At 47.3% G+C, this 22,085-nt stretch overlaps 1 pseudogene across 1 annotated transcript in view; it reads right to left on the bottom strand.

Moving 5' to 3' along the window:
* LOC148483108 (cytokine receptor common subunit beta-like) overlaps positions 1-22,085 on the bottom strand; it is a 181,939-nt pseudogene that overhangs the window by 20,342 nt on the left and 139,512 nt on the right. Inside the window, exon 8 of the transcript XR_015871788.1 lies at positions 50-247. The product of XR_015871788.1 is annotated as a cytokine receptor common subunit beta-like (transcript). The remainder of the gene's footprint in view (positions 1-49; positions 248-22,085) is intronic.

A 22,085-nucleotide genomic window follows, 5' to 3' on the forward strand; every position in this document is an offset into this window, starting at 1 on the left:
TCTTGTTTATTTATAGTTATTGGATAACATATAAGGCTTCATCAAGTACCTGCTTTGGTATGCAGTGTTTGCACATTGCTCCATTCACTCCAGGGCCCTTTGTAGCAGAGGTGTGGCTTGCTTTCCTCCAAACGTACTCGCACTGTCACAGAGTAATTAGTGCCAGGATTAAGATGCACACCTAATTTGAGGACTACGTTGAGGTCATGGTTCGTTCTATAGTTGTCCCTGGGCAGTCAGAAATAACCTGTTCGAAAAAGAAAATACATATAAAATACGGTATATTTTTATTAGATTCAGTGGGTTAAATCAAGAGAAAACCTAATGAGTTAGAGGAGGCTTTGATGGAGTACTCCTTTGGGCAGCACTATATTATATGGCTCTATAGTAGACATATCACCTTCAAAAGATATTTCAGTGTGCCAGCTAAAGAGCACTTTGGTAAGAAAGTTATACATTATAAATTAGACTGGTGTGCAAAGCTCACAGTGTGTTAATATGTCTGTGGTGTAGAGGACAGGGCTGTCACTGACATTTGGTCAGGATGGAACTTGCCAGAGGCACCGGTCAAGGCTCAGCCACCAACAAATTTTAACCACTGGGGGCACATGACAGCTTGACTGGGAAGGCCTTTTGGTCTGCACTGGCTGTATCACAGGGCCTCCATAATGTTGTGGCCAGGATATGCAGCACAAGTGACCAGTAGCATAATTAGGGTATTTGGCATGCAGGGCAAAATAAAATATGGCGTTCCAACTGCACGCACGCGTGGAAGGCACGCAAGCCAAAACAGTGGGCATGGCCACATGCCACAAGAGGCATGGTCATTGAAAAATTCCTTTCCTTTCCATAAACACCTTAATGTCCCCAGTAGTCAGGGTTGTCTTAACAGCAGAGTGGGCCCTGGGCAAAGCAATGCACTGGGGCCCCTACCCATCCATTCACTGGAAAAAAATTTAAATGGTCAATAAAATTAAACCCTCCTGCATGCCCATCAGACCTCCCACACATGCAGAGAGACTCTGGACCTCATTCAGAGTCGGTCGTTGCGGCCGCACAGTCGTACGCAGCCGATGTTCGCTGAACTGCGCATGTGTAAAGTTCGCAATGCGCATACGCAAACTAGCTGTTACGATAAGAAATTTCTCTCTCCTTGAACACAGCCAGGTCATTAGTTTGAGTGACAGAATGAACCATTTGTGGGAGGTAACAGGGAAAGGTGCTTGAAAACGGGGGAGTGGAGATCCGAACGCAGGCGTGCTTAATTATGTGAACGGCGTTTAATGGGAGTGCATAATTAACAAAGTATTGTCATGGCACATGTGACATGGGAGGTTTGTACACTGACTTGATCGTAGTGCTTAAGAGAGGGTATGGTCAACCTTAAGCTCTACGAACAGCTCCGATGGATCCCGATGGTCGCGATTAATCCTTATATCCCAGTGCTGTGATCGAGAAGGGGGTGTGATTTAGTCTTACGACCGCTTCTTACCCTCGGTCGTTCAGCTAACGATCTCATCTTAGGACCGCAATTTGTGATCGCTTCATTTGCATATCCGGCCCCTTTCCCCTACGACCGTGCGGCCGACTCTGAATGAGGTCCTCTGTCTGAAGCTGGCAGATGAAGCGGAACTGGGACTGAGGTGAGAACTCTTCATCAGGGGGGGGGGGGAAGGTTAGACCAGAATACAGTGCACCGGCGGCTGGCTTATAAAAATGTCACAAATTTACCGACTGGCCCAGGCTGCAACCGCCCAACAAGCCCAATGGAAGAGATGGCCCTGCCAGAAGTAGTGTCCTTTATGCAATTCCCCTAGTAGTAGTGCCCCTTATGCAATGCCCACTGTAGTAGTGCCCCTTATGCAATGCCCTCTAGTAATGCCCCTTATGCAATGTCCCCAGTAGCACTGCCCCATATGCATTGCCACCACTAGTGCTCCTTACACAGTGATCCCAGTAGTGCCTCTTATGCAGTCAGTGCCCCCAGAAGTGCCCCTAATGCAGTGCCCCAGTAGAGCCCCATATACAGTGCCCACAGTAGTGCCCCTTATGCAGTGCCCCTCATTCAGTGCCCCTTATGCAGTATCCCCAGTAGTGCCACTTATACAGTGCTCACGGTAGGGTAGTGCCCAGGGCAGGACTGGCCATCTGGCAGTTCAAGCAAATGCTAGAAGGGCAGATTCCAAGATGGGCCGGTCTGGCTGCTGAGATGCCCAGCCATTGGCTGAACATATCTCCCTAACAAGTGAACCATTTGTGATTAAATCAAATACAAAAATCCCTCAGAAAATGGCCACCGAGGTGGGCTCTAGTATCTGAAAAGCAGCATATGTTTGGTTGGATGCAGAGCTATTGCTGCCCATCACAGGTACTAGGCGATCACAAGAGCACCAACAACCCCCCGCAATCACAACAGCCCCCCTCTGTGGGTGCCCCCTCCCACGATCACAACAGGCCCCCCTCACGGGTGCCCCGCCTCGTGATCACAACAGACACCCCCTCCCCTCCTGCGATCATAACAGCTGTCCCCACGGGTGCCCCCCCTCCCGTGATCACACCAGCCCCTCCAATGGGTGCTCCCCCATAACAGGAGCACCTCCACCCGATGATCACCGCAGCACCAACCTGCGGGCAGTTGGAACCCCCTTGCAGTGCTTAGTTGTGTGTGTATATATGTTTATATATATGTATGTATATATGTGTATATGTGTATATATATGTATATATATTAGGGGTGAGCGGGTTCGGATTTCTGAAATCCGAACCCCCCCGAGCCCCCCCCGATCCGAGGCCGATCCGAGTCAGGCTCGACTTTGCCCGCCTGACTCGGATCTGGAATCGAGGCAAAACGTCATCATCCCGCCTTCCGGGTCTCGCGGGTTTTGGATCCAATATAAGGTACCCGCGTTGGCGCCATTTTCTCACTTGGCTGTGGACAGTGAAGAGGGAGGGTGGGAGTTAGGGCTGGCTGGGCTGTGTAGTGTAGTGTAGTGTAGTGCAGTGTAGTTTTGTGCTGTGCGGTGCTGTGCTGCGCTGTGCTGCTATTGTCCATAGGGGCTGTGTCCACTCCTTCAAAGTCCATAGGGGCTGGCTGGACTGTGTTGTGCAGTCAGTTGTCCAAAGGGGCTGTGTCCACTCCAAAGTCCTGTGCAGTGTCCCAGCCCTAAAGGGGTGCTGTAGTGTTGTCCGGGGGGTGCTCTGTCCATCAGGGGTGCTCCCCCCAAGTGCAAAAATATATATATTTTTTCTGTGTTTGTGAATTGTGTGCACTGTGGCTGCACGTGCATCAACAAAGGAGCAGCACCAAGCGTGCGCCTGTGTCCCATTAGTAAAGGGCCAGCTGGCTTGCCCGTTAAAGGGTGCTGTAACCCCCAAAGTACACTCCAAACAAAAAATATATATATTTTCTGTGTTTGTGAATTGTGTGCGCAGTAGCCGCACGTGCATCACAAAGTAGTGCCAAGCATGTCCCTGTGTCATAAGTAAAGGGCCGGCTGGCTTGACCGTTAAAGGGTCCTGTAACCCCCAAAGGGCACTCCAAACAAAATATAAAAATATTTTCTGTGTTTGTGTGCCCCTTAGCCGCACGGATATATCAATATAACTTAAATGGAGGACCAAACTTTCTCCGATAAAAATAAAATAGGGAAAGATCAAGAACCACTTCCTCCTAGTGCTGAAGCTGCTGCCACTAGTCATGACATAGACGATAACATGCCATCAACGTCGTCTGCCAAGGCCGATGCCCAATGTCATAGTAGAGGGCACATACAATCCCAAATGACAAAGTTCAGGAAAATGACTTTAAAAAAACATTTAAATCATCTGAAGAGAAACGTAAACTTGCCAATATGCCATTTACGACACGGAGTGGCAAGGTCTTTCCCTTTCATGACTAGTGGTTCAGCTTCAAATGACGATGGAAGCCCTCCTCCCACTAAAAAAATCAAACGAGTTAAGCTTGCAAAAGCACAGCGAAGAACTGTGCGTTCTAAGGAGATATCAAAAATCCCCAAGGAGAGTCCAAGTGTGGTGGCGGTTGCTATGCCTGACCTTCCCAGCACTGGACCGGAAGAGGTGGCTCTTTCCACTATTTGCACGCCCCCTGCAAGTGCTGAAAGGAGCACCCGCAGTCCACTTGCTGATATGCAAATTGAAGATGTCACTGTTGAAGTACAACAGGATGAGGATACTGGTGTAGCTGGTGCTGAGGAGGAAGTTGGAGAGGAGGATTCTGATGGTGATGTGGTTTGTTTAAATCAGGCTCCGGGTGAGACAGTTGTTGTCCGTGGGATGAAAAAGCCCATCATGCCTGGGCAGAAGACCAAACATTCCACCTCTTTGGTCTGGCAATATTTCTATCCAAATCCGGACAACAACTGTCTTGCCATATGTACCATATGTAAAGGTGAAATAAGTAGGGGTAGGGACTTTAACCATCTAGGAACATCCTCCCTTATACAGCACCTGCAGCGCGTTCATAAAAAGTTACTGTCAAGTTCATAAACTTTGGCTAAGACCGTAAGCAGTCCAGGGACACCTAAATCCTGTTGTCCTGTTGTATCCAAGCGCCTACAAACCACACCATCAACTCCCTCATCGTCAATTTCCTCCTTAGTCAGGATCGGAAGTAGTCCTGCAGGCCATGTCACTGGCATGACTGACTCTCTTATCCGGATTCCTCCGGAGGATCCTGCATTGCTACGCCTCCTGCTGCCGCTGCTGCTGTTGCTGCTGCTGGGAGTCGTTCATCATCCCAGAGAGGAAGTAGGAACACCACTACTTTTACTAAACAATTGACACTCCAACAGTCCTTAGCGAGGAGGATGAAGTACGACAGCAGTCATCCTGAAGCAAAACGTATAACTGAGGCCTTGACTGCTATGTTGGTGTTAGACGTGCGTCCGGTATCCGCTATTAGTGCAGTGGGATTTAGACAATTGATGGAGGTAGTGTGTCCCCGGTTCCAAATCCCGTCTAGATTCCACTTCACTAGGCAGGCGATACCGAGACTGTACAGAAACGTCAGAAAAAGTGTCCTCAGTGTCCTGAAAAATACCCAATGTCCACTTAACCACGGACATGTGGACATGTTTAACAGGGCAGACTAAGGACTATATGACTGTGACAGCCCACTGGGTAGATGTATCACCTTACGCAGCAACAGCAGCAGCATCACCAGTAGCAGCATCTCAGAAACGCCAGCTCATTCCAAGACAGGCTACGCTGTGTATCACCGGTTTCAGTAAGAGGCACACCGCCGACAACCTCTTAGAGAAACTGAGGGAAATCATCGCCCAGTGACTTGCCCCACTTAGACTCTCCTGGGGATTTGTGATATCTGACAATGCCACCAATATTGTGCGGGCATTACATCTGGGCAAATTCCAGCACGTCCCATGTTTTGCTCACACAATAAACTTGGTGGTGCATAATTTTCTGAAAAGCGACAGGGGAGTGCAGGAGACGCTTTGGGTGGCCCGAAAATTTTTTGGCCACTTTCGCCATTCAGCAACTGCGTGCTGAAGACTGGAGCGCCAGCAAACACTCTTGAACCTGCCCTGCCATCACCTGAAGCAAGAGGTTGTGATGCGGTGGAACTCAACCCTCTATATGCTTCAGAGGATGGAGGAGCAGCAAAAGGCCATTCAAGCCTATACATCCACCTATGACATAGGCAAAGGAGGGGGTATGCACCTGACTCAAGCGCAGTGGAGAATGATTTCCGTGTTGTGCAAGGTTCTCCAGCCCTTCGAACTTGCCACACGTGAGGTCAGTTCAGACACTGCCAGCTTGAGTCTGGTCATTCCCCTCATCAGGCTTTTGCAGAAGCAGCTGGAGAAAGTGAAGGAGGAGCTAAGACGGAGCGATTCCGCTCGGCATGTGGGACTTGTGGATGAAGCCCTTCATTCGCTTTGCCAGGATTCCAGGGTGGTCAATCTGTTGAAATCAGACCACTAAATTTTGGCCACCGTGCTCGTTCCTAGGTTTAAAGCCTATGTGGTGTCTCTCTTTCTGGCCGACACAAGCCTGCAGAGGTGCAAAGACCTTCTGGTGAAAACACTGTCAGCTGAAGTGGAATGTGCCACGTCAACAGCTCCTTCTTCATTTTCTCCCGCAACTGGGGCTGCCAGGAAAAAACTTAGGTATCCTAAACAACCTGCTGGTGGTGATGCAGGGCAGGTAGGACCAAGTTTGGACATCTGGTCCGGACTGAAGGACCTGGCAACAATTTCTGACATGTCTACTGTCACTACATATGATACTGTCACCATTGACAGAATGGTGGAGGATTACATCAGTGACAGCATCCAAGTAGGCATGTCAGACAGTCCATACCTGTACTGGTAGGAAAAAGAGGCAATTTGGAGGCCCCTGTACAAACTGGCTCTGTTTTACCAGAGTTGCCCCCCCTCCAGTGTGTACTCCGAAAGAGTGTTTAGTGCAGCCGGGAACCTTGTCAGCGAAAGCCGTAGGAGGTTGCTTCCACAAAATGAGGAGAAGATGATGTTCATAAAAATGAATTATCAACTCTTCCAGGGAGACCAGCCTCCAGAACATACAGAGGGACCTGTGGTGGTGGATTCCAGCGGGGACAAGTTAATACTCTGTGAGGATGAGGATGTACACAACACTAAAGAGGGTGAGGAATCGGTGGATGAGGAGGATGAGCATGACATCTTGCCTCCGTAGAGCCAGTTTGTGCAGGGACAGATTAATTGCCAGCTTGTTTTGTGGGGGCCCAAACGAACCAATCATTTCAGCCACAGTTGTGTGGCAGACCCTGGCGCTGAAATGATTGCTTTGTTAAAGTGTGCATGTCCTGTTTATACAACATAAGGGTGGGTGGGAGGGAGGGCCCAAGGACAATTCCATCTTGTACCTCTTTTTTTTCTTTGCATTATGTACTGTTTGGGGCCTAGTTTTTCAAACTGCCATCCTGTCTGCCACTGCAGTGTCACTCCTAGATGGGCCACGTGTTTGTGCCGCTCACTCGTGTCGCTTAGCATAGTCATCCAGCTACCTCGGTGCAACCTTTTGGACATAAAAACACAATTGTGAGGTATGAGGTGTTCAGAATAGACTGCAAATTAGTGGAAATTAAGGTTTTTGAGGTTAATAATAGCATAGGAGCAGAAAAATCAACACATTCTGTGATTTTAGCTGTTTTTATGCTTTTTTTAAAAAAAATACAGATCCAAAATACAAAACCCAGAACCCAAAACACCGAAGGGTGGTTTTCGCAAAACCAATCCAGATCCAAAACACGAAGAAAGATCCAGATCCAAAACCAAAACACAAAAAGTGGCCGGTGCACACCCCTAATATATGTGTGTGTGTGTGTGTGTGTGTGTGTATATATTGTGACACAGTTAGGTTAGGGGGTCCCTCTCCTGGGTAGAGGACTCCTTCCTTACACACACACACAGCAGCAGGGAAGCAGCACACCAGTCTGGATGCAAGTACAAGCTGGTCAGCGCCAGTCTTTATTGTACAATGACAGAAATATAATGAAAACATAAATATAAATCCTAGCCCTGTCGGGGCACTAACTTCACAGGTAGTTCCCTCACTACCAGAAACTGGCAGGGCCTAATGCCCTCGCCAGCAACAAAGCACAGCACAGTACTCACAAATAGGTTTTTCAAGTGTCTCTGAGCAAAACTCCCTGCCTGCTCTCCCAGGTGAGACCCTCAGCCCTAAACACACTAGGCTTATATTGGCCACTCTTAGGTGGAAAACTAACAAGCCTGTTACCAGGCTGCGAGAATCAAAACCTGGAGTGGCCGTGGGTGGAGCCCTCCCTTCCCTCTCACCCACAACCCCCAGGTCCCAAACCGGCTTTTCAAAAGCCGAAACTCAAGCCTGCTACACTGCAGACTTCCTCCTGGGGGTTTAAAACACAAAAGACAGGAATCTGGGACAAATGTACCTGCCACAGACCACTTTACCAGTGATCCTATCACATATCCCCCCCCTTTGTTTCGACCTGTGGGGCGGAACAACTGAAGCCCCCAAACAAAGAATGCATGACAACGCGTCAGCATTGGCCAGCTGGCTTCCTGGCCTGTGTTCCACTGAAAATTTAAAAGTTTGTAACGCCAAGAACCATCTTGTAATTCTCGCATTACTGTCCTTATTTTCAGACATCCACTTCAGAGGGGCATGGTCAGTGATCAATTTGAACTTTCTTCCGACCAAGTAGTACCTGAGAGCCTCTAATGCCCACTTTATGGCCAACGCCTCCTTCTCCACTGTGGCATAGTTTCTCTCATGTACATTCAACTTTCTGCTAAGATAGAAAATAGGGTGTTCCTCACCCTCCTTGTTCTGGGACAGGACCGCTCCTATACCTACTTCTGATGCATCGGTTTGTACTATGAATTCCCTTTCAAAATTAGGAGTCATCAGGACTGCTTGGGAACACAACGCTACTTTCAACTCCTGAAAACTTTCTCTGCCTCAGGACTCCATTCTACCATGACTTTTTGTTTGCCTTTGGTCAGGTCAGTCAGTGGGACTGTCATGGTGGCAAAGTTGGGTATAAACCTCCTGTAGTACCCCGTAATTCCCAAGAAGGCTCTCACCTGCTTATTATTCAGAGGCCGTGGCCAGTTTTGTATGGCATCAACTTTATTGAGCTGAGGCTTTATCAGGCCTCTGCCAATGGTGTATCCCAGATATTTTACTTCCTCCATGCCTAGACAACACTTTTTTGGGTTGGCTGTCAAACCTGCCTTATAGATGGAGTCCAACACTGCTTGTACCCTGGGTAAGTGAGACTGCCAATCAGGACTATAAACGACCACGTCATCCAGATAAGCAGCCGCATACCGTCTATGGGGCCTTAGAATCCCATCCATCATTCTTTGGAAGGTAGCAGGTGCCCCATTTAGCCCGAAGGGCAACATCTTGTACTGAAACAAGCCCTCTGGCGCTGAAAAAGCTGTCTTTTGTTTGGCGCTCTCAGTTAACGGTACTTGCCAATACCCTTTGGTTAGGTCAAGAGTGGTTAAATACCTTGCCGTCCCTAGTCTCTCAATCAGTTCATCCACTCTTGACATCGGGTAGGCATCGAATTTTGAAACACTGTTCAACTTTCGGAAGTCATTGCAGAAACGCACACTCCCGTCGGGCTTTGGAATCAACACAATGGGACTTGACCATTCACTATGTGATTCTTCAATAACCCCTAACTCTAGCATATTTTTAATTTCTTTCGACACCGATTCTCTTTGTGCTTCTGGTAACCTATAGGGCTTTAGATTAACTTTACCCCCTGGGTCAGTGATGATGTCATGTTTAATGACCGAGGTTTTCCCAGGTACGTCAGAGAACAGCATCCTATTTCTAATCAGAAACTCCTTGACCTCTTGTTGTTGAATTGCCAACAGGGTTTTTGCCACTGTCACTTCGGGAACTAAGGGCCCTGGACTTACTGGAGGGTCTCGGACGGCTGACAGTACCGTTCTATCTTTCCAGGGCTTTAACAGATTTATATGGTATATCTGTTCCGGCTTTCTTTTCCCCGGCTGGTAAACTTTGTAATTGACCTGCCCCACTCTTTCTAAGATTTGAAAGGGCCGTTGCCATTTAGCCAAAAGTTTATTTTCCACAGTGGGAACCAATACTAACACTCTGTCCCCAGGAGCAAAGCTGCGTAACCGAGCATTGCAGTTGTATACCCTCTGCTGTGCCTGTTGAGCCTGTTCCAGGTGCTCTTTCACTATCGTCACTACCGCAGCAATTCTCTCCTGCATTTGAGAAACATACTCAATCACCATTTTGTAAGGACTAGACTGCCCCTCCCATGTCTCTTTGGCAATGTCTAGTAACCCCCTTGGGTTTCTCCCATACAACAAGTCGAAGGGTGAAAACCCGGTGGAGGACTGGGGAACTTCTCTTATGGCCAACAATAAATACGGCAATAAGTAGTCCCAATCCCTACCATCCTTGTCGACCACTTTCCTAAGCATGTGTTTTAACATCTTGTTAAACCTCTCGACCAGCCCATCGGTTTGGGGGTGATAAACCGAAGTTCTTAACTGTTCGATTTTGAACAGGCGGCATAACTCTTTCATGACTTTGGACATAAATGGTGTACCCTGGTCAGCTAGTATCTCCTTAGGTATACCCAGCCTGCTAAAGACATGAACTAGCTCTCTGGCAATGGTCTTGGTTGACGTATTTTGCAACGGGATCGCTTCCGGGTACCTGGTAGCGTAATCCATTATGACCAGAATATACTGGTGTCCCCTGGCAGACTTCATTAAGGGTCCAACCAAATCCATCGCTATTCTTTCAAATGGCACCTCTATGATAGTGGACCCTTAAAATGTGGCCTGGGAGCATGATACTGACACTCAGGGCAGGATGCGCAAAAGTCAGATACCTCTTTATGAAGCCCGGGCCAGAAAAACCTCTGCATTATTCGCTTAGTGGTTTTCTCTAGCCCTAGATGGCCTGCCGTTATATGACCATGGGCCAGATCCAACACTGTTCTTCTGTAGGCTTTGGGAACTATTAGTTGTTCCACAACATCTTCCCCCTTCTTAGTCACCTGATATAACAAATCCTGACACATTGCCATGTGGGGATAGGACAAAGGACTATCAGGGTCTACGGGTTTACCATCAACTACTTTTACATTCTCCCTGGCTTTTACCAAAGTAGGGTCATTCAACTGCTCCACGGCAAAGACCTCACTTCTGAACTCTAAATCAGGCAGACGATCACCTGGCCCAACAACACTTCCCACCTCAATGGGAGGTACATCAGTTGGCGGGCCACCGTCACGTTCCGCATTCTCTAGTTCGCCAACCATAGTAGAAAAAGGGAATAACTCTGACTCAGAAGAAACTCCCTCCTCCACTACATTGACAACCTTCTCAAATGGATCGGGGTTGTTCACCTCTGGAACAAAACGGCTTTCCCACAACTTCCAGAAGTGAGCAAAGTCTCTCCCCAATATTGCATCGTACACCAGACCATGCACCAAACCCACAGAAACTATAGCAGAGCCACATGGTGTCTCGATGTTCACCTCGGCCGTAACATAATATCGAGTATCCCCATGTATGCAGGTCACACCAACAGTTTTCCCTGTATGCCTCAAGGGGTTCACCAGCTCAGCTTTTATAAGTGTCACCAAGCTACCAGAGTCTAACAGTGCCTCTACTCGGTTGCCATCTACAGTGAGTACACACATGTGTTTATCAGTCTCAGCCTGCCGGTCAGCCGTACAGACTATCTGTGCAGAGAAAGACCCCCTGCGGTAGACATGAGCAGTATCACATTGCATAGGTTCAGTTGTAAGTGCACAATTAGCGGCAATATGGCCAAAGCCACCACATCGGAAACACTGAGTCATATTAATGTCTAGTCGTTTACGAGGCAAGAACCTTCCCGGCCTGGCAGGCCTGTCTCCAGGTTCTACACCCTCAGTCTTAGGTATATTCCACCGCCCAGCACCCTTCTCCCCTGGAACAGTCTTACCAGTGTCTCTGGGAGTTCGCCGGTGCGCCATCGGGGCTTGGTGGGGCATACTCATCAGCTCCTCAGCCGCCACATACCTCTCCACCAGCTTGACCAACTGGTCCGCGGACTTAGGGTCTGCATGGCTCACCCACTTGCGCAGAGTCACAGGTAATGATCGCAGGTACCGGTCCATCACGACCCTTTCCACGATCTGTGGTCCCATCAGTGTCTCGAGCTGTAGCCATTTTGAGGACAGATGGACGAGGTCATGCATCTGTGAACGTGGAGGCTTGTCCTTATGGAACTCCCAGCGGTGGACCCGTTGGGCACGAACAAAGGTGGTGACTCCCAAGCGAGTTAGGATCTCCTGTTTTAGTTTTTTATAGTCCTTGGCATCAGCCAGGCATAAGTCGAAATAGGCCTTTTGTGGCTCCCCAGACAAAAAAGGTGCCACCAGACTTGCCCACTGCTCTTTGGGCCAACTCTCCCTTTCGGCCGTTCTTTCAAATGCGGTGAGATAGGCCTCCACATCATCGCCCGAAGTCATCTTTTGGAGGAAGTGACTGGCTCGTACGGAGTGAGTGGTGGTGGGAGGACCCGTATTAACATCTCTGGGCCGGGCGACCAGGTGCTGTACCACCTCTTTTATGGCCTGGCTGTTTTCCGCTAAGGCCTGGCTGTTTTCCGCTAAGGCCTGGCGGGTTTCCTCGATGGCGACCTGTTGTTGCCTCTGGGCTGTCTCCAAGGCCAACAGTTGCACCCTGGTGGATTCCTGCTGAGCCCAGGTAGATTCCTGCTGAAGTTTGTTCGTCTCCTGCTGAGCTCTGGTAGATTCCTGCTGAGCTGCTGTAGCTTGGAGCAAGGCCTTAATAATGTCCTCCATTTTGTCCTGGGGTGTAGGTTGGAAGCTGAACCTTGCCTCTCTGAGCATTGGCTGACGCCTCCTTTATGGGACTCCAAGGACACAGCGTTATTTCCACACTCACAAATTGGGTGTCTGTCCCTTTAATTTTTAAATGGAAAGTTTTCCTCTTGCTGCAACTTCAGTGTGTGTGGGTGCCCGCATTCTCCACCATATTGTGACACAGTTAGGTTAGGGGGTCCCTCTCCTGGGTAGACGACTCCTTCCTTACACACACACACAGCAGCAGGGAAGCAGCACACCAGTCTGGATGCAAGTACAAGCTGGTCGGCGCCAGTCTTTATTGTACAATGACAGAAATATAAAGAAAACATAAATATAAATCCTAGCCCTGTCAGGGCACTAACTTCACAGGTAGTTCCCTCACTACCAGAAACTGGCAGGGCCTAATGCCCTCGCCAGCAACAAAGCACAGCACAGTACTCACAAATAGGTTTTTCAAGTGTCTCTGAGCAAACTCCCTGCCTGCTCTCCCAGGTGAGACCCTCAGCCCTAAACACACTAGGCTTATATTGGCCACTCTTAGGTGGAAAACTAACAAGCCTGTTACCAAGCTGCGAGAACCAAAACCTGGAGTGGCCGTGGGTGGAGCCCTCCCTCTCCTCTCACCCACAACCCCCAGGTCCCAAACCGGCTTTTCAAAAAGCCGAAACTCAAGCCTGCTACACTGCAGACTTCCTCCTGGGGGTTTAAAACACAAAAGACAGGAATCTGGGACAAATGTACCTGCCACAGACCACTTTACCAGTGATCCTATCACAATATATATATACACATACATACACAGTATATCAGTATATATACACATATATATATATACACACACACACATATATATATATATATATATATATATATACATACACACACATACATGTATATACTGTATATATATATATATATATATATATATATATATATATATGTGTGTGTGTGTGTGTATATATGTATACATATATGTGTATGTATGCAGTGGCATAACTAGGGCAGAGCCGCCGGGGCCACGGCGTGGGGGGCGCCGCGGGCCACAGTACCGGCCCCTCCTAGTTAGCCAGTGTAGTGCCGACTGCAGTTAGTGCAGTCAGCACTACACATTTACACAGGATTGGCGCTAGGCTTCCCTGTGCCCAGCGCCTTCCTGTGCTGCACAGCCGAGCCCCTTCCCTCCCCGTGAGTGCTTACCCAATAGCACCAAGCTGAGGGTGGGAGGCGGGCCCAGGCTGGTGCATTTTTACACACACATCACCGGCGGCGATGTGTGTGTTAACCAGCAGCCAATGAGAGTCAGATAGACTCTCAATGGCTGCTTCTGCACACACACCGCCGCCGGGCGGAGACAATTTGTGTGTTAATCAGCAGCCAATGAAAGTCAGACAGACTCTCATTGGCTGCTGCGCCCACTGCAAGAGCCGGGCTGGAGCTCGCTCACGAACTTCGCCTTTCGGCTCCTGCAGTGGGTAATGGGAGAGACGTCATGATGTCTCTCCCATAATGCAGCGCACGCCAGCCTGGGAGGACTGAGGTGCGGGGGGCACTGCTACTACTGGGGGCACTGCATCGGGAGGGGGGACCTCTACTGGGGACTACTACTGGGGGGGAATGCTACTGGGGGCACTATATAAGGGGCTTACTACTAGGGGTACAAGGGGCACTGCACTGGGGGGACCACTACTGGGGGCACTAAATAGGGAGGACCACTACAGGGGGCACTATATAAGGGGCACTGGATAGGGGTATCACTACTGGGGGCCTGCATAAGGGGGACTACTACTGCGGGCACTGCATAGGGGGGACTACTACTGGGGGCACTATATAAAGGGCACTGCATAAGGGGTACCACTACTGGGGGTACTGCATAGGGGGGACTACTACTAGGGGCACTATATAAAGGGCACTGCCTAGGGGGTACCACTACTGGGGGCACTGCATGGGGGGAGTACTACTGGGGGCACTATATAAGGGGCACTGCATAAGGGGGACCACTAATGGGGGCACTTTATAAGGTAAACTAATGGGGGGCTGCATAAGGCGAACCATTACTGGGGGTACTGTATAAGAGGCACTACTAGGGACCTGCATAAGAGGGACCACTACTGGGGTTAAGGGGTATATGGAAAGGAATGTTCAGAGTGTGAGGAGAAAGGGTTTTTTGTCATGTCGACACGCCCCATTTTTAAGTGACCATGCCCATCTTTCACCGTGCATGCACATAGGGGGGGGGACTCCATTTTTTTTTTTTGCCCTACCCTAGTTACGCCACTGTATGTATGTATATATATATATATATATATATATATGTGTGTGTGTATATATATATATATATATGTACAGTATCTATATAAGGAGTGTATGTATATATATGTATCTGTGTGTATATATATATATATATATATATACTATATGGAAGGAGATGGCACTCCACGACTATTGAAAAAACTGCAGACAAAACGGTGTCTTAATAGTCAACGTTTCAGAGCTCTCTGGCTCTTTTATCAAGACAAATATTTTTTTTTTGTGTTTGTGAATTGTGTGCACTGTGGCCACACGTGCATCAACAAAGTAGCGCCAAGCGTGCGCCTGTGTCATAAGTAAAGGGCCAGCTGGCTTGACCATTATAGGGTGCTGTAACCCCCAAAGTGCACTCCAAACAAAATAAAAAAAATGTATTTTCTGTGTTTGTGAATTGTGTGCACTGTGGCTGCACATGCATCAACAAAGGAGCAGTGCCAAGCATGTGCCTGTGTCCCATAAGTAAAGGGCCGGCCGGCTTGTCCGTTAAATGGTGCTGTAACCCCCAAAGTGCACTCCAAACAAAATAAAAAAAATTTATTTTCTGTGTTTGTGAATTGTGTGCACTGTGGCTGCACATACATCAACAAAGAGCAGCGCCAAGCGTGCACCTGTGTCCCATAAGTAAAGGGCCGGCTGGCTCATCTCTTAAAGGGTTGGTGTAAGCCCCCAAAGTGCACTCCAACAAAAAAAACATTTTCTTCTGTGTTTGTGAATTGTGTGCAGTATGCCCTGTACGTGCATCCTCAAAGCAGCAGCGCCAAGTGCGCTCCAACAAAAATAAAATAATCTTTTTTTCTGTGTTTGTGTGTGAAATGTATGCATAGTAGCCACACCTGCATCCTCAGAGGAGCAGCGACAAGCGTGCTTCTGTCTGTTGAAGGGTGGTGTAACCCCCAAAGTGCGCTCCACAAAAAATAAAAATTCTTTTTTTTTCTTTGTGAATTGTGTGGACTATAGCCGCACCTGTATCCTCAAAGCAGCAGCGACAAGCGTGCATCTGTCTGTTAAAGAGTGGTGTAACCCTCAAAGTGCGCTCCACAAAAAATTAAAAATTCTTTTTTTTTTGTCTTTGTGAATTGTGTGCACTGTAGCTGCACGTGCATCAACAAAGGAGCAGCACCAAGCGTGCACCTGTGTCCCATAAGTCTATTAAAGGGTGGTGTAACCCCCAAAGTGCTCCAAAAATTAAAAAACAATTTTTTTTCTGTGTTTGTGACTTGTGTGCGATGTAGCCGCACGTGCATCAACACAGCAGCAGCGTCAAGCGTGTGCCTGTGTCATAAGTCAAGGGCCGGTTTGGACATCTGGTCCGGACTGAAGGACGTGCCAACATTTTCTGACATATCTACTGTCACTGCATATGATACTGTCACCACTGACAGAATGGTGGAGGATTACATTGGTAACAGCATACAAGTAGGGATGTCAGACAGTCCGTACCTGTACTGGCAGGAAAAAGAGGCAATTTGAAGGCCCCTGTACAAACTGGCTCTATTTTACCTGAGTTGCCCCCCTCCAGTGTGTACTCCGAAAGAGTGTTTAGTGCAGCCGGGAACCTTGTCAGCGAAAGGTGTAGGAGGTTGCTTCCACAAAATGTGGAGAAGATGATGTTCATAAAAATGAATTATAAACTCTTCCAGGAAGACCAGCCTCCAGAATGTACAGAGGGACCTGTGGTGGTGGAATCCAGCAGGGATGAATTAATACTCTGTGAGGATGAGGATGTACACAACACTGAAGAGGGTGAAGAATCGGACAGATTAATTGCCAACTTGTTTTGTGGGGGCCCAAACGAACCAATCATTTCAGCCACAGTCGTGTGGCAGACCCTGGTACTGAAATGATTGGTTTGTTAAAGTGTGCATGTCCTGGTTATACAACATAAGGGTGGGTGGGAGGGAGGGCCCAAGGACAATTCCATCTTGCACCTCTTTTTTTTCTTTGCATTATGTACTGTTTGGAGCCTAGTTTTTCAAAATGTCATCCTATCTGCCACTGCAGTGTCACTCTTAGATGGGCCACGTGTTTGTGCCGCCCACTCGTGTCACTTAGCATAGTCATACAGCTATCCCGGTGCAACCTTTTGGACTAAAAACAATATTGTGAGGTGTGAGGTGTTCAGAATAGACTGGAAATTAGTGGAAATTAATGTTATTGAGGTTGATAATAGCATAGGAACTGAAAAACCCACAAATTCTGTGATTTTAGCTGTTTTTATGCTTTTTTTAAAAAAAAATACAGATCCAAAACACAAAACTCAGAACCCAAATCATGGAAGGGTTGTTTTGGCAAAACCAATCCAGATCCAAAACACGAAGAAAGATCCAGATCCAAAACCAAAACATGAAAAGTGGCCGGTGCACACCCCTAATTTTATGTATATAAATGTGTATATATATATATATATATAAACAATGAAAGCCCGGCACTCTGCAGACCACAGCGGGTCAATACCTTGCTCCGGGTGCCTTCCACATGGAGTCCACTCCACTCGATATAATCAAGAGCACATAAGCGGCACTCTGGAGACTCTCATAAAGGGTGTAAACAGTGGTGTCTTTATTCAACATTTCGGGGTTCTGTGACCCCTTCCTCTGGAACACACATAATAACAAATACATAAAAACAGTGACTTTAAATACCTTGCTCATTGTGCCCATCGTTCTGTCACCCCCTGCATTCCACCGGCGCTCAGACCGCACACTTCTGGTCGCGGCATCCAAGAACCGGAAGTTACGTCATCCAGCACCTGGTTGCCAGGGGGACAACTATAAACAAACAAAACAAGCTTCCATAAATACACTTCATTAAAATAACTGAAAAACAGACATGTGGTGATAAGAATTAATGCCTGTACTAATCCCAAGCATAATATGCAAATATAAAGTGCTTACAAGCATCAAAATATAAAAACTTATACATAATTAATTATCGCCATCTTGTGGTGAAGAAAAGGAACTACGTGTAAGACCTGAGAACAAACCTCAGGAACAAATAAATGTGCTGCACAATTCTATGGTAAAAGATCTACTGTGTTGAAACTTTTTTATATATAAAATCTTTGTGCAAAATGACAAACATTATGATTATAGAATAAATCTATAAAAATCCAAAATATGGACAGTCTCAGTGCTTCCTCGAGTGCATAGTATTTAGCTTATGGCATAACATATTACATACAATCTAAAAAATTGTTATATACTTAAAAAATTGATATGATATACTGCAATCAACATAAATGCAATGTAATATAGATTTGCAAACAATTTATTCCCATCTTTTACTCTCATCTCTGGGAAGTATATCAGGACCCTATTCTCACCCAACTACAACAAACCATGATTATATTAATTGCTAAAAGGTATAATGAACACATCCAACTAAAAGAATTATCTATATCAAATTTGCTAAATATCTTAAAAGGGACCTGTCACAAAAAATTATAAAGACCTAGGGATTCAGTCAGACCTCAGGGTACCAAGGTATCTAACTGATAAATCCACTTTGATTCCCTTTGTTCTCAGGTATTACACGTAGTTCCTTTTATTTACCACAAGATGGCGATAATTAATTATGTATAAGTTTTTATATTTTGATACTTGTAAGCACTTTATATTTGCATTTTATGCTTGGGATTAGTACAGGCATTAATTCTTATCACCACATGTCTGTTTTTCAGTTATTTTAATGAAGTGTATTGGTTTGTTTTGCTTGTTTATAGAGTTCCCTTGGCAACCAGCCAGGATAACGTCACTTCTGGTTCTCGGATGCCGCGACCGGAAGTGTGCGGTCTGAGCGCCGGTGGAATGCAGGGGGTGACAGCACGATGGGCACAATGAGCAAGGTATTTAAAGTCACTGTTTTTATGTATTTGTTATGTGTGTTCCTGAGGAAGGGGTCACAGGACCCCGATACGTTGAATAAAGACACGACTGTTTACACACTGTTATGAGAGTCTCCGGAGCACCGCATATGTGCTTTTGATTATATATATATATATATATATATACACACATACACACATATATATATATATATATACACACACTAGGGGTGAGCGGGTTCGGATTTCTGAAATCCGAACCCCCCCGAGCCCCCCCGATCCGAGTCCGATCCGAATCAGGCTCGACTTTTCCCGCCTGACTCGGATCTGAAATCGAGGCAAAACGTCATCATCCCGCCTTCCGAGTCTCGCGGGTTTTGGATCCTATATAAGGTACCCACGTCGGCGCCATTTTCTCACTCGGCTGTGGACAGTGAAGAGGGAGGGTGGGAGTTAGGGCTGTGTAGTGTAGTGTAGTGTAGTGCTGCTGTTGTCCACTACTTCAAAGTCCATAGGGGCTGGCTGTGTTGTGCTGTGCTGCTGTTGTTAATAGGGGCTGTGTCCACTACTTCAAAGTCCATAGGGGCTGGCTGGACTGTGTTGTGCAGTCAGTTCTCCATAGGGGCTGTGTCCACTCCAAAGTCCTGTGCAGTGTCCCAGTCCTAAAGGAGTGCTGCAGTGTTGTCCAGGGGGTGCTCTGTCCATCAGGGGTGCTCCCCCCAAGTGCTAAAAAAATAATATATTTTCTGTGTTTGTGAATTGTGTGCGCAGTAGCCGCACGTGCATCAACAAAGTAGTGCCAAGCGTGCGCCTGTGTCATAAGTAAAGGGCCGGCTGGCTTGACCGTTAAGGGTGCTGTAACCCCCGAAAGTACACTCCAGTCCAAACCAAAAAAAAAATTATTTTCTGTGTTTGTGAATTGTGTGCGCAGTAGCCGCACGTGCATCAACAAAGTAGTGCCAAGCGTGCGCCTGTGTCATAAGTAAAGGGCCGGCTGGCTTGACCGTTAAGGGTGCTGTAACCCCCGAAAGTACACTCCAGTCCAAACCAAAAAAAAAATTATTTTCTGTGTTTGTGAATTGTGTGCGCAGTAGCCGCACGTGCATCAACAAAGTAGTGCCAAGCGTGCGCCTGTGTCATAAGTAAAGGGCCGGCTGGCTTGACCGTTAAGGGTGCTGTAACCCCCGAAAGTACACTCCAGTCCAAACCAAAAAAAAAATTATTTTCTGTGTTTGTGAATTGTGTGCGCAGTAGCCGCACGTGCATCAACAAAGTAGTGCCAAGCGTGCGCCTGTGTCATAAGTAAAGGGCCAGCTGGCTTGACCGTTAAGGGTGCTGTAACCCCCGAAAGTACACTCCAGTCCAAACCAAAAAAAAAATTATTTTCTGTGTTTGTGAATTGTGTGCGCAGTAGCCGCACGTGCATCAACAAAGTAGTGCCAAGCGTGCGCCTGTGTCATAAGTAAAGGGCCGGCTGGCTTGACCGTTAAGGGTGCTGTAACCCCCGAAAGTACACTCCAGTCCAAACCAAAAAAAAAATTATTTTCTGTGTTTGTGAATTGTGTGCGCAGTAGCCGCACGTGCATCAACAAAGTAGTGCCAAGCGTGCGCCTGTGTCATAAGTAAAGGGTCGGCTGGCTTGACCGTTAAGGGTGCTGTAACCCCCGAAAGTACACTCCAGTCCAAACCAAAAAAAAAATTATTTTCTGTGTTTGTGAATTGTGTGCGCAGTAGCCGCACGTGCATCAACAAAGTAGTGCCAAGCGTGCGCCTGTGTCATAAGTAAAGGGCCGGCTGGCTTGACCGTTAAGGGTGCTGTAACCCCCGAAAGTACACTCCAGTCCAAACCAAAAAAAAAATTATTTTCTGTGTTTGTGAATTGTGTGCGCAGTAGCCGCACGTGCATCAACAAAGTAGTGCCAAGCGTGCGCCTGTGTCATAAGTAAAGGGCCGGCTGGCTTGACCGTTAAGGGTGCTGTAACCCCCGAAAGTACACTCCAGTCCAAACCAAAAAAAAAATTATTTTCTGTGTTTGTGAATTGTGTGCGCAGTAGCCGCACGTGCATCAACAAAGTAGTGCCAAGCGTGCGCCTGTGTCATAAGTAAAGGGCCGGCTGACTTGACCATTAAGGGTGCTGTAACCCCCGAAAGTACACTCCAGTCCAAACCAAAAAAAAAATTATTTTCTGTGTTTGTGAATTGTGTGCGCAGTAGCCGCACGTGCATCAACAAAGTAGTGCCAAGCGTGCGCCTGTGTCATAAGTAAAGGGCCGGCTGGCTTGACCGTTAAGGGTGCTGTAACCCCCGAAAGTACACTCCAGTCCAAACCAAAAAAAAAATTATTTTCTGTGTTTGTGAATTGTGTGCGCAGTAGCCGCACGTGCATCAACAAAGTAGTGCCAAGCGTGCGCCTGTGTCATAAGTAAAGGGCCGGCTGGCTTGACCGTTAAGGGTGCTGTAACCCCCGAAAGTACACTCCAGTCCAAACCAAAAAAAAAATTATTTTCTGTGTTTGTGAATTGTGTGCGCAGTAGCCGCACGTGCATCAACAAAGTAGTGCCAAGAGTGCGCCTGTGTCATAAGTAAAGGGCCGGCTGGCTTGACCGTTAAAGGGTGCTGTAACCCCCAAAGTACACTCCAGTCCAAACCAAAAAAAAAATTATTTTCTGGGTTTAGCCGCACGTATATATCAAATCGATATAACATAAATGGAGGACCAAACTTTCTCCGATAAAAATAAAATAGAGAAAGATCAAGAACCACTTCCTCCTAGTGCTGAAGCTGCTGCCACTAGTCATGACATAGACGATAACATGCCATCAACGTCGTCTGCCAAGGCCGATGCCCAATGTCATAGTAGAGGGCACATACAATCCCAAATGGCAAAGTTCAGGAAAATGACCTTGAAAAAGACATTTAAATCAGCTGAAGAGAAACGTAAACTTGCCAATATGCCATTTACGACACGGAGTGGCAAGGAACGGCTAAGGTCGATCCCTAGTATGTTCATGACTAGTGGTTCAGCTTCACATGACGATGGAAGCCCTCCTCCCACTAAAAAAATCAAAAGAGTTAAGCTGGCAAAAGCACAGCGAAGAACTGTGCTTTCTAAGAAGATATCACAAATCCCCAAGGAGAGTCCAAGTGTGGTGGTGGTTGCGATGCCTGACCTTCCCAGCACTGGACGGGAAGAGGTGGCTCTTTCCACCATTTGCACGCCCCCTGCAAGTGCTGAAAGGAGCACCCACAGTCCACTTGCTGATATGCAAATTGAAGATGTCACTGTTGAAGTACAACAGGATGAGGATACTGGTGTAGCTGGCGCTGAGGAGGAAGTTGGCGAGGAGGATTCTGATGGTGATGTGGTTTGTTTTAATCAGGCTCCGGGGGAGACAGTTGTTGTCCGTGGGATGAAAAAGCCCATCACGGTCATGCCTGGGCAGAAGACCAAACATTCCACCTCTTTGGTCTGGCAATATTTCTATCCAAATCCGGACAACAACTGTCTTGCCATATGTACCATATGTAAAGGTGAAATAAGTAGGGGTAGGGACGTCAACCACCTAGGAA

Source organism: Taudactylus pleione, unplaced genomic scaffold (assembly GCF_031769625.1).
Source record: "Taudactylus pleione unplaced genomic scaffold, aTauple2 ptg000551l, whole genome shotgun sequence".
In the NCBI taxonomy this organism is placed as follows: Eukaryota; Metazoa; Chordata; class Amphibia; order Anura; family Myobatrachidae; genus Taudactylus; species Taudactylus pleione.